Source organism: Balaenoptera borealis (genome assembly GCF_965194805.1).
Source record: "Balaenoptera borealis genome assembly, chromosome: 9".
Lineage (NCBI taxonomy): Eukaryota > Metazoa > Chordata > Mammalia > Artiodactyla > Balaenopteridae > Balaenoptera > Balaenoptera borealis.
Window position 1 is genome coordinate 71,232,756 of NC_138873.1, and position 13,420 is coordinate 71,246,175.

The window sequence follows — 13,420 nt, forward strand, 5'->3', positions numbered from 1 at the left end:
CATTTGAAAAATCTGGGTGGATGGGAATAATAGACACATTGTAAACCAGCTAATTCCATAGGCTGGCCTCAGTAGAGTTTCCCCCCAATCAGTAAACCCATAAAAGTTTGCCTGAATCCCTCTCACATTCATCAGTGCCACATTCTGTTACTTTGATATATTTTATTTATAAGAAGAGAAAAAAATCTCCCTCTAAACTGTGGTCCTAGTTTTCACATAAACACAGTTACTTATGAGCTCAAACTGAGCACTGGAAAGGAGAGGAAGAGATGATCGCTGTTGCCTCAATTCTGTTCTCACGTGGATGTGTGAGCTGGTGCTCAATTTCTCATGATGGCGTATCCAGTGAAAAGCTTCTCAAGGACACTGATCTTCCCTCCAGAGAACTTGGCTATGGACCCTGTGCTGGGCTCACTGTCAGTAATTGACACTTTCACTTCCCTTTCACTCAAGTTTTTTTTCTTTTTCTTTTCTTTTGATGTGGACCATTAAGTCTTTATTGAATTTGTTACAATATTGCTTCTGTTTTATGTTTTGGTTTTCTGGCGGGGAGGCATGTAGGATCTTAGCTCCCCAACCAGGGACTGAACACGCACCCCCTGCACTGGAAGGCGGAGTCTCAACCACTGGACCACCTGGGAGGTCCCTCTTTTTCTTTTTTAATTGAAGTATAATTGATTTACAGTGTTGTGTTAGTTTCAGGTATACAGAAAATGATTCAGTTATACATATATATATATATTCTTTTTCATATTCTTTCTCATTATAGGTTATTTCAAGATACTGAATAGAGTTCCCTGTGCTATACAGTAGGACCTTGCTGTTCACTTAGTTTCTTTTGATCCCAGATCTCATCCAGGTGGTTGCTGCCAAGGTATAGCTCCATCACCATATAATAAGAGATTTCTGTCTCCAGTGTTCACACAGCTGGGTAATTTTAGGGTGTTTAACCATTTGTTGGATCCAAGATTCATACTTTTTATCCTTTAGAACATAGAAGTCTCACTTGCTTTCTTCTTGTTGATGATTTTGATGGCTACCTACATCACTGGAGATGTAAGTGATGCCCAGCGAAGGTTAACTAATAAAAGCAGCCAAAGCAGTCTCAGTTAAACACACACACGTGCGCACACACACACACACACACACACACACAGACATACAACAGGGAGAATGCATAATGATAGACATTTTCTAATGTAATGTAATCTTGTTAAATTGGGACATGAATGAGACACCTTATTCTTATGTATACCTGAAGCTGAACTTTTTATTTTTTATTATTTTTTTTAAATTTATTTATTTATGGCTGTGTTGGGTCTTCATTTCTGTGCGAGGGCTCTCCCTAGTTGTGGCAAGCGGGGGCCACTCTTCATCGCGGTGCGCTGGCCTCTCACTGTCGTGGCCTCTCTTGTTGCGGAGCACAGGCTCCAGACGCGCAGGCTCAGTAATTGTGACTCACGGGCCCAGTTGCCCTGTGGCATGTGGGATCTTCCCAGACCAGGGCTCGAACCTGTGTCCCCTGCATTGGCAGGCAGATTCTCAATCACTGCGCCACCAGGGAAGCCCTGAAGCTGAACTTTTTAGAAGGTCAGGATTGATAGTAGCTATACTGAAATGTAATTATATTTCAGCAATCTATTAACTACACTGTTGTGGACTTTTCTGACATAGCGGTCAACAAAGCTGATAAGGTTAGCCTTTCAATTGTAAAGGACACATTTATTAATAAAAAATTAATAAATGGTTTACATCTTAGAATGCGTATCAACCAGAACCAAAAGACATAATTAGTTCAGAAAGAAAAATAGTTAAATATGGAAAGAAATCCTATGCACCAATAAAATTAGCTATAAGGCATTCTAGGAAAACTCATTAAAATTCCTCCTTAATTCTTTCCTTTTAATAGTTGTTAGTTTGACAGCAAGAATTTCTCCCTTTGCTTTTTGTAGGAACAGATAAAGAGGCATTTTATTTGAACAAGAAAACCAAATAGAAGTTATGCTGTGATTGTTTTTATCTTGTTTTTTTGGATTTATTTTTATCAATTGTGGAAATGAATTGATTTTAATATATATTAACATGGTTAATTGGGATACACACACACACACACACACACACACACACACACACACACACACACACACACAGCTTTTCCATCACTTTGGCAAAGAGCCCTTGTTGATCATTTTGCCCACTAAATATGTCCCAACCGTCATGGTGTGAGGGAAGGTCATCTCCAGATCACAAGAGATCTTCCTGCACCGTGCAGGCACCTGAGATCCCTTTGTTTCCTCTCCAGGGCTGGAGGTGACTGGGGCTGGTGACAGAAGCATTCACCATTGCGTCCACTGCTGCGGGCATCCTCAATGACACCATCCTCTGTAAAGCATCGGCCCCAAAGAGGTGACTTGTGACCACTAACAGATGCTGCTCTTGAATTCTGTGCAGACATTTCTGAAGCCCCCGGATAAGGCAGGTACCAACGCTTCCTCTCTCTTCCCTTGCACTCTGTCCCTGCTGTGTGTACTCAGGCATGCAGGATGCTCAAGCAGAATCAGCATGTGTATTATTAACCTAACATGGTACATGATGTCAGTGAATGGCTTGCAGTTCCCTTGACACCCAATCCCAGGCCTTGTACAAAATTAACATTTCTCTTCACAGAGCAGATAGTCAGACCATGTATTAAATGCCTTGTCAGGGAAAAATCAGCTAAATTATAATCAGGGCCTCTTGACTTGCTTTTTTAAAAAAATAATATTCTTTATATTTTAGGACAGAAAAATAGAACAGGTACATACCCGTATACCTCCCTCCCCTGTCTATGGTTTCTCCTATTACCTCTTGCATTAGTGTGGTACATTTGTTGCAATTAATCAACAATAGATGTTGATACATTATTATTAACTAAATTCCATAGTTTACATTAAATTTCACTCTTTGCATGGTGCAGTTTTATGGCTTTTCACAAAGTTATAATTCCTTAATGACATATATGTTGAGTATCTTTCTGTATGTTTATATGTGCCATCTGTATATCTTCTTTGGGGAGGTTTCCAGGTTTTTTGTCCATAGTTAATTGGATTGTTTGTTCTCTTGTTGTTGTGTTTTATGAATGCTTTGTATATTTTGAATACCAGTCCTTTATCAGATATGTATTTTGCAAGTATTTTTCCCCTGAACTGCTTTTGTAGAGTTGGAAACAGCTCTCTTTCTCCCTAAAAGATATTATGCTACATATATAGGTCAATGAAATGCAATTAGCTGCAAACTTGTGGTAAGGGCTTTAAAAGTGCTGAGGTTACGTTGATGCCTGAGTATATATAACCTACCTTACTGCTTTTTACTGTAGCAGAACAATTATTTTTTGCAGTCTGTTCTGGAAGTATCTATTTTTATAGTTAGGCAGACTTAAACTACAGCTAAAAGTTGGCTAGATTTTGCATCTTAAAAATCCTTAATATTTAAGGGATAAAGATGACTATACATTTAAATTCCAAAGGGAAGCTTGATATTCACTGTTTAAAGGCCAAAGTCTATTTTTTCTAATCATATTCTAAATACAGGGTTGTATAGTGCAAATCCTTGTTACCACTTTAAAATACTGGCTGCCACACAGCTAGTGGCATGTCATAGTGGAAACAATTTCTTACCTTGCTTAGGAAGATGAGGGCTATATTGTGGCTCAGAGCTCATGTTGGATCAGATACTATGGCACCCAGGCTCTAGAGCTTTCAAGCCCCCCACTGAATTCTGCTACCTCTGACACAATAGCAAAGATTGCTCCTCTTTCTACTCAAGGAAAACTTTATGTATATAGAATGTTCTTGCTGGGAAACATTGGATGACATGAGTTTTTTCTTTTCGTTAGAGAAGGTTGTATTTTCTAGACTGAAGGAAACAAGGTCATTTTTTAGCTAGAACAGTCAGCATTTTCCATTTTTCTTAGTTGTCCTACCATAAACCTGCTCCAGAGGTGATGAATGTTGATGAAATTTGGTTAATAGTTATCCAAATAACACGTGATGTTTGTTTTTTGTGGGGTGGTGGAAAAACACAACATCTTATGACATTGATCATCTTCAAAAAGTGAATCCCATTTCAGGAGGAAATAAATTTGAAGAAACAATATCATAGAGGCTAGGAAGTACTCTCCCAGAAGGCTAAGGAAAGGTACTTGGTCTATGCCTTGAGATCAGGGTTTTTTATGAAATGGAGAAATCAGTCTTATTGACCACAACTTGGTGTTTTTAAAAGTCTTTAAATCATCGAGCTCGGGCTTAATACTCTGTTGAAGTTATAGCAGCTTATCCTATTACATATTAGTGCTTTTTATTCTAGGAAGAAATATAATTCATTATTTTCCATGCACCAAGTATTAGCCAGGACAAGCTCATTGCTGTAATGAACAATTCCAAAGTCTTAATGGCTTAACACAGTAAGCATTTACTTCTTGCTTATGTCATGGTACAGTGTAGGCTGAAGGGACAGTGTGTGTGGAGGAGTCTACTTCACATGGTCATTAAGGTTCATTCATCTGAAAAGTCCCCCATCTCCAGGCCTTTGGAAGCCTCTTCTGGATCTTCTGCATCTGGCCTGCAATGAGAGATGAGAAGTGGGAGGATTTTTATGGATCAGGCTTGGAAGGGGCAAACATCCTTTCTGGCCCTTGTTCCGCTGGCCAGTCACAGAACCCCGCCTATCTGTGCGGGAGGCTAGGAAGTGTAGTCTCAAAGTATGCCCAGGAGGAAAATAAAACAAGATTTAATGAATCAAAGTCATCTCTGCCACTTATGACTACACACACACAAATCTGTGGAGAGAAGATGAAGACCTCGGGGAACCCTCAAAATCAGATGAAATTTCTAGTTACATTGCTTATTTAGCCTCTTTCTACACTTTTGGGAATAATTTACTTCATTGACTTGACTTCTTGTATTTTTGGAAATCAGAAACCTAAACCTCAACTTTTCCCCTGAATAAATGGTCATCCATGAATGCATGTACTAGAAGATTTGGGAAGTTTAAGCAAGATGTCCCCTGAGTGGGATCCCACAGTGCTGGATGGTTCTTATTCACTCCTGTCTTCTGCTGATCTCTTTTGAGGTGGTGGCAGAGACATGAGAGGGAAAAAGATACAAGATTTGTAATTGCAAAGCACAAATAATGGACTTGAACTAGTGTTTACTTTGGGTCTATGATTGAAGGGAGAGAAGGAGCAAAAACCCTCTTAAAAAAGCCACACACTTTCAAACCTGACATCTGACTAAACTATGGATTGCTGTTATTGGGGATTAGCCCAAATTGACACCTTGAAAACATTCTGGGGTCAAGAAAGTTCCACAAACAGTTCTTAAAGTCATTCTCTTGGCACCTCGTAGAATCTTTTCGGAAAAGAAAATTTGCTCAGGGCCGCTTTTTCTGTTTGGGAATATATTACTTTTATGGACACCTCCGCTCCCAACTGAAGTTAATCCTCAAATGTGAAAGCCACTGCAGATCTAAGGAGGCAGTTTCCCTCAGGGCTGGACTTGCAGCCTGAGTTTAAATGTCCTGCTGCATTGAAAAAGCGTGGGAGAAATCACAGATGCAGCGCTCTGGTGAATGGTTTCCAGTCTGTGGAGAATAAATAGACTTCCGGAGAGAGGGAGTATTGGAAAAGTCCCAGTGTTCATCACGTGGGTTTCTGTTTAGAAAACCATTGTGCCTAAGTCATCCTCCTGGAATTCCGCTGCCCTCTTAATTGTCCTTGTATGAAAAAGGTGTAAGTTTTTGGCCTTTTTGATCCACTAAACCCCTTCTCCCTGAATCAATGGCAATTTAATGAGACCACTAACCACAAATCAACAAGACTTTTTTTTGTTTTTTGGCCGTGTGGCTTGTGGGACCTTAGTTCCCCGATCAGGAATTGAACCTGGGCCCTCGGCAGTGAAAGCACAGAGTCCTAACTGCTGGACTGCCAGGGAATTCCCGAACAAGATTTTTCTCTGTCATATGAATGTCGGAACATTTAGCCAAGTGGTGCTGACTGGCGGTGCAGGGCAGTGGGCAAACTTGTAGGCAGTTTTGGGGTAATTTTGGCTTACATAGAACTACTACAGAATCATAATCTATGTGAGATCTGTGCCTACACTCATTTTTTAGTTTTAGGTTGAAATTAGAAAACCACAAAATCATGTTAGAATCATTGAGTGACACTCAAGGTTGTTCTTCAACAATGATGGAGAAGGTTGGAAATCAGAAAGTGTCAAATAGTTGACAGTTTTTACCCAGGACCCTCAATTTGTGCCACCAGAAAATACCTGCACAGAGAACTCCATACTCCAGTGAGACATTTTTCCTTTTCTTGTTGGTATTCATTTTGGAGCCAGCCACACAGACAGTAACCCTGCCTGTAGGTGACAGTGATTGTTTTTCTTACTGTTTTGAAGGTTACGGGAAAATAAGAAGCAATTTCTGAGGTGAAATAAAGCAGTTTGTGTGTGTGTGTGTGTGTGTATGTGTGTGTGTGTTTGTGTGTGTGTGTGTTTGCCTGTGAAGCTATAGGTCTGAATAGTATCTAATTAAAATCTAATGTAGAGTCAGTAGCCCTACTGTTGTGTTGAACAATTAATGCTTGATAATGCTAAGGAAATGGTCTTCTAATACTGCTTACTCACTTTCAGAGGATAACAAAGGTGTTTCTCAAGAGTGTGTTTGCCTCTCCTTCTAAGACTGGAGCAGAGGTAGGGTTTGTGTGGGTCAGTTCAGGGACTCTTTGGCTTTAAACTCATGGTCACTCTTGGTTTTCCAAACTCCCCTCTCCCCCACCACTCCCATCTCTAAATCACCTACCTCAGGTAGATCCTTATGAAAGGATCCCCTCTTATCCCAGAAAGGCACAACTTTTATTATACATATTTTCTTATGTTTCCTCAGAAATACAGTACTTTCTTCTGTAGAGTATATAGTGCCCGAAGTTAAGAAATACTAAGCTTTCCACAGAGGTGCACACATTCTGTCAATCAAGCGCAAATAACCACCTCAATAACCCATAATTGTCACTGACTGTATAGTTCACACCTAACATGTAATCATCGCAGACAATGGCTTCATAATTAGCACCCTGACAGACTAAGGCAAGAAGTGTAACAATGGAGGGGGGTGTGCTGTGTAGACCAGTTGCCAATGCTACAGGCAAGTGGATCCACCCTTCCTTGGGCCAGAGAGGAAGGTTACAGCTTCCTCCCTCTCCCACTAATAAAACATGCATCTGCAAGTGTTCAGATTGATCATGACTCTTCCAGTGCCTAAAGAATAATCATCTCTGGTTGCTCTTTGGGGAGAGAGCATTCCCACAGTGCAAAGTTGATGCAGCAAATTATAGGATGTGTGGGCAATTTAGAAGTGAGACTGAAAGAATCCAAGTTGTAAATTCCTGTTCCTTTAGAGTGACAAGTTAATTTTAAATGTGTAGACATCATCCTGGGTAAGGGAGGCCAGAAGCTTTCCCCAGAACCTCCTGTGGTTCAGATTTACTTCTAATGGTGGATATACTCAGGTTGGAGTCGTTTTGCCCTGGTGACCATCAGCATAGGGAACACTGAGCTGACAAGGAGGCTGTGGACAAAGGCTGTGGAGGTGGGTGGCCAGTGATGTTTGACCCAGGTGTTCTAGCCTCTGACACCATCGCTCAGGGTTTCTTGTGACTAGGAATAGATCCCTGCAGAGTAGGAGTCTAAGGTTCCCCCAGGGGCCTCCTGTCTCCATCCTTGCTCTCTTGGGCTGCTCCTTCCTCTAAACAGAAATACCATCCTTCACACTTCTCTCTCTGACTCTCATTAATCTATCCTTCCATCCAGTGTATATTTGCTTGGCTACCAACTAGCCCTGTACTAGGCAGTAGGGACACAAAGATGACAGGGCACAGCCTCTGCCCTCAAAGAGTTCAGTGGGGGACAGATATGTTAACAAATAATGTCAACACAGTAGAAGAAGCAACATGCCTAGTACTGTGGAGGCTCAGAGGGGGCTTGGTAACTTTTTCTGGGGGAGTTGGGTGTGGGTAGCTTGGAAGAAGAGTTGATGTTTGAGATGGGTCGTGAAGGAAGAGTAGAAGTATGCCAGGTAGAGATGGAGGAAAATTAAGGTGCTCATTTGGCAAAGTTTAGAGTTTATTGTGTAGGCAACATCAATCCATTCTAAGCAGGAGGGGACATGGTTGGACTATTAGAAAGATAACTCTAGCAGTAATTTAGAGGGCACCTTAAAGGACTTTAAGACAAGGAAACAATGAAGATGAGACATCATAGTCTGGTAGGCAAAAGTGAGGACCTGAAACAAGGTGGTAGTTCTATGTGTACAAGAGAGCGTGGATAAAAACGAGTTCTCAGAGGTGGAATCGACAGTTGTTGATTGTTGACAATATTGAGTGCTCCTATCCATGAACATGGAACATCTCTCCATTTATTTAGTTGTTTTTGATTTGCATAGGTACTTTTATCCCTCTTGATTTACCTTTGTGATGGATGGGATTTGGGACTCCATGGCTTTTCATTCAAGTGTCTGGGTAGATGTTGTAATTATTCATTCATTCAGTAAATACTTATTAAGCCCCTTGTGTAACACATGTAGGTAATCAAGATAAAATTACTCTCCTCAAGGCCAGAAATTTTAAATTTTAGCTGGGCACAAGAATCATCTGGGGAGATTTTTGAAATCACAATGCCCAGGTTGCACTTCAGACTAATTATATTGGAATCTCAGATGTGTTTTAAATGTTCCCCAGAGGATTCCAGAGTGTAGCCAGGGCTGAGAGCTGCTGCTCCACGGCATCACAAGCTAGTCAGTCAACATGTCATTGCAAAACAGTGTGATGAGAGCTCTCAACAGAAATTGGGACATGGTCCCCTGGCAGTAGAAAGACCATCAGTTCTGCTCTCCAGCTCAGAGTGGCTGTCTTAAAGGAGTTGCTGCTTTAGCTGAGGCTGGGAGGGTGTTTTCAGGAGTTTAAGTGGGGTGGGCATTCTATCCAGGGAGCAGCCCCTGCAAGAGAATGTGCCAATACAGAGACTAGTTGAGGAGGAGCAGGGGGAAGGACACAATACTTTCCACTTTTGAAGGATGATGGGCCCATGGGACATTCAGGTAGAAATGTCAGCATCAGTTGGATACATGAATCAGGAGAACTGAGGTCTGAAGATACAGTTTTCAGAGTCTCAGGTTGGTGGCTGAAGCCGTGGGAGTATAAAGGTAACTCAGGAATACTGTGTGCAGCCCTAATGGGTGAAGAAGAAAAGAGGGAACTTGCATAGTAACCCCTTCATCCTTCCCACCAAAGTGCCCATCTCCCCCCCTCCCCACACTGTCCCCTGGAGTTCTGGGATGACTGGAGGGCTTGGATCTGGGTGAGGAGGGAGGATGGAGTGGGGAAGGTTGTGGCTAATGTGTATGCATAGCTGTCCTTTAATATTGTGAGCTCCTGGCATAGAGTGATTGTCTCATTTAGCTTTGTATCTCCCCACTGAGTCTAACGTAGAGAAGAACCTCAATAAGTATCTGTTGAATGAATGCATGTGAATAAAGTTCAATAAACCTCATGTTTTGCTTTTGGAAACATACACATTTATAATATAATGGTAGGGCTTCTATTAGACAGACACAGGATGCATTTCTAAGAAGCAAAGATGCTGAAAAATTTGGCTAGGGTGTTTTTTTAATGCTGGCGTAGCATAAAACACAGCAGATATGGGTCTAGATGTGTGAGCTGGACAGGATTCTGTGTTCATTGTTTATTTAAATTATTCTGAAAATCATATCAGGTGATGATAAATTTACCTCGGTCCTTCATCTAAAAGCTTTCATTATATTTTCAATGTTATCATTTGCTCATCTGTTCAAAGCTGATTTACCTTTTTTAGAAATTAAAGTTTCTATTAGTAAACATGAAGACTTTAAAAATTGTCCATGTGTTATCAATGAGTAGCTATAACTTCTCTTCCATATGATCATTATGATTTTTAGTTATCTTTAACTTCTTCTTGAAACTCAGGCTTTTAGATAGTATGAGCACTTTCATTAACTATATGAAAGCTCATTCATCCAGAGTCTATTCATTGTAAGCCAGAAGGTATAAAATATGAGTATTTAAAAATCTGTTAAATGTATTCCTCCCCAAGTACGGCCAGGAATATTCTGCTTAATAGGATGACAGACTGATTTTGGGGTGTGCTTTGGTTCTCTGAATACTAACACTCCTACTAATACTAATACACTGACACTAAAGACAATAACAAATAAGTCTTTTCTTTTGTTGGAGCAGCTCTGGGCCCTTTGAGATAGAGGGTTTCCGCACTTGGGCACAGTGCCCCCAGGGGCATGTGGATGGTGGGGCAGAGTGGTTGGGAAGGCCTGCTTCAGGGTCCTCAACCTTGGCCTCCCTGGGGCTCCCATCCCAGGCCCCTTGCGGGGTGGCACAGATTAGAACTGGAGTCTTAGGGGCATTTCTCCCAAGCAGCACTGTCACTACACTTGGCCAAAAGAGCAGAATCTCTATGAGGATAAAGGCAGCTGAGGCCTGTCTCCTGCCACTGCTGATACCCTCTTACCAGAAGGGAGCTGGTGAACAGACTTGGCCTCCAACCTTGGCAAGATTGCTAATCCCTGCTCTGGTACAGAATTTACTTTCCTTTCATCCTTATTCTTTGAGATAACACTGTATTTCTTTAAAGGCGTAATGATTTCAGAGTCAAGTTGACATCCTCAACATTGGCAAGAAATAGCCCTTGTTAAAATTGAATAAGTCACGTGAATTATTTATTCTCTTCACTGAAGAGAAGATGCACTCACAACTTTAGTTAAATTCTTCTTCTATTTTTTCGGTACTGTCTCTGGAGACCTTTGAACTTTTCTTTCCAAAATTACCCTAGAACCAAAGGCAGAAACCCGTCTAAGCGTAGAGGAAGCCCCACATCTCGTGAGGAGCAGTGTGAACAGACTGGAATCCTCAGTCTCCAGGATGAGACCCATGAGGATCTGCTGATATGATTTGCTTTATGGCATAAGGCAGTTTTCAGATCTTGTGTTTCTGTGAATGCTATTCTAGGGTACAGATTTATTTGCAAATGTTTTTATTGGATTCTCCCAAGAACTAGCTGATAAACTTCAAAGTACCAACATTTCTGTGGTTATAAAACAAGTGTCAGAGTGTTTATCAGGTTATTCTCTTGGTGTCATTTCTACTCCCTTTCCTAGCCCCGTTTCCGCCTTAATTCAGAAACAAAATTCAAAATCTCATAATCAAGTACTTATTATTAAACATAAAAAGGATTACTAGGAAAACAAACATCTTGAAAATGTCTCCCAAATCTGACCAAAATCACTTAAGTAATGCGGATGACAAAGAGACTCAAGTCAGATTTCTTAACTACAAAAGATGCAGTCTATCTTTCTCAGAGGAAAGGTTTTGAATCGAATTTTCAATGGATGAGGCAGTTGAGGTTTCAGAGATCAACTGGTTCATCCCAGGTGATAAATATAGTTGCTAATTTTCTTTTGTGTGTGTGTGTGTGTGTGTGTGTGTGTTTTCTACTAGGCTCCAGATGGAAAAGATCCCATAGCCCTTCTCATTTTTCACCTATGAATAGTCTCCCTCCTCATAATCCAGTTATTTCTGGTTCCCTTCTTTCCTACCATGTGCCCATGGGGATTTCCCTGCCCTTACCTTAAATAAATCTGAGCTCCTCAGGAACCCCCCTTGTCCCATTTAGAGGTCATTGCACCCAAACATGCTGTTCTGCTGCTTTCTTTAGTGAGTGACTAACTGTCCATGTGGGGCATCACAGAGATGTCTGTTGCTCAAAAATTATAATCTCCCTCTTCTATCAAGGGAACAGAGATGCATTTCATAAAACCTTTCAAAACTGGTTAAATTGGTGATCATTAAGATGGCCAGCACTATTCATTGCTATCTTGGGCTGTTTCCCCGTTAATAAGAAAAATCTTCCACTCACTTCTATTTGTCATTTATGACAATAGCAGACTCTTGGTGAGGAGAAATGTGACTTTCTGCTTTTAAGCTTAAGACTAATGAGTCCTTCCTTAAACCTTGCCTCCTGAGTTTCCCGATGCATTGTTTTTCCCTCCTGGAGAATATTTCAACGATGGTTTGGGTTCTTTTTTCTGTTTTTTGTTTTGTGAGAGGACAGCATGAGCATTCATGTGACTGGCCCGCTAAGGACACATGCATATTTCAGTGATAACTCCCAGGGTCCACTCTCCTCCCACTGGCCTCAGACAGCAAAGCTCTTCATTTTGGGGTTAGAACTTCTCTCTGGGATGTGGCACATTTCTGAGCCATATCATTCATGTTCACTAAAGGAGAAAATTCTCCTCCCCTTGTGGGAGGCTCTGGACTCTATCTCAGTTAGGCAACATTTGCTGGTTTCAACCATGATGTTCCTGCCATGGGATTTCTGTGGGTGTCCTGCAGAGAGGTCGAAAACCCTCCCGGGTACTCATTGTGACTTTGCCTCTGAGAGACTGCGGGGGCCCCTCTGTTATGCATCCTGACTTCTGGTGTCTGTAAACTCTCCTGGTACCTATACTGCCTCTAATTTCCTCTGGGGAGTCATCCTTTTCCCTCCCCTAGTCCGTGTGATGTAGATGGTGCTGATCCCAGTGGTGGGTATGGGTTCTATGTGTAACCCAGCTCCTCAGAGCCTCTCAGCCACAAGGGCTGCTTCAGGGACCAGCCTTGAAGCAGAGAGTCCATAAGATGCAGTTACAACTTTCCTGGGCTCCTAGGAGACACACAGGGGCCATCCTTGGATTTGTGAGGAGAGGAAGCAGTTGCTGTGAGCATCCTGCATCCACGTGGAGGCTGAATCTGGAGCCAGTGCCAAGGGAGCAACGCTGAGGAGTGAAGAGTGAGAAATTGGTCCCTGATGACATTGTTTGGGCCTTGAATCAAGCTATATGAAGCTAGTCTTCTCTGTTGCACTGCCGATAAATGATCTTTTCATGTTTAAAGTGGTTTAGGAGAGACCTTCAACATGGCAGAGGAGTAAGATGTGGAGATCACCTTCCTCCCACAAATACATCAGAAATACATCTACATGTGGAACAACTCCTACAGAACACAAACTGAATGCTGGCAGAAGGCCTCAGACCTCCCAAAAGGCAAGAAACTCCCCACGTACCTGGGTAGGGAAAAAGAAAAAAGAAAAAACAGAGACAAAAGAATAGGGATGGGACCCGCACCAGTGGGAGGGAGCTGTGAAGGAGGAAAGGTTTCCACACACTAGGAAGGCCCTTCACTGGCGGAGACAGGGGAGTGGCGGAGGGCGGGAAGCTTCGGAGCCACGGAGGAGAGCGCAGCAACAGGGGTATGGAGAGCAAAGCAGAGAGATTCCCACACAGAGGATCTGTGCCGACCAGC

At 41.9% G+C, this 13,420-nt stretch overlaps 1 long non-coding RNA gene across 1 annotated transcript in view; it reads left to right on the plus strand.

The window, feature by feature from the left end:
• Positions 1–13,420, plus strand: part of LOC309635150 — a 356,917-nt gene that overhangs the window by 108,333 nt on the left and 235,164 nt on the right. Inside the window, exon 3 of the long non-coding RNA XR_014248663.1 lies at positions 2,303–2,475. This is a non-coding gene — a long non-coding RNA (uncharacterized lncRNA). The remainder of the gene's footprint in view (positions 1–2,302; positions 2,476–13,420) is intronic.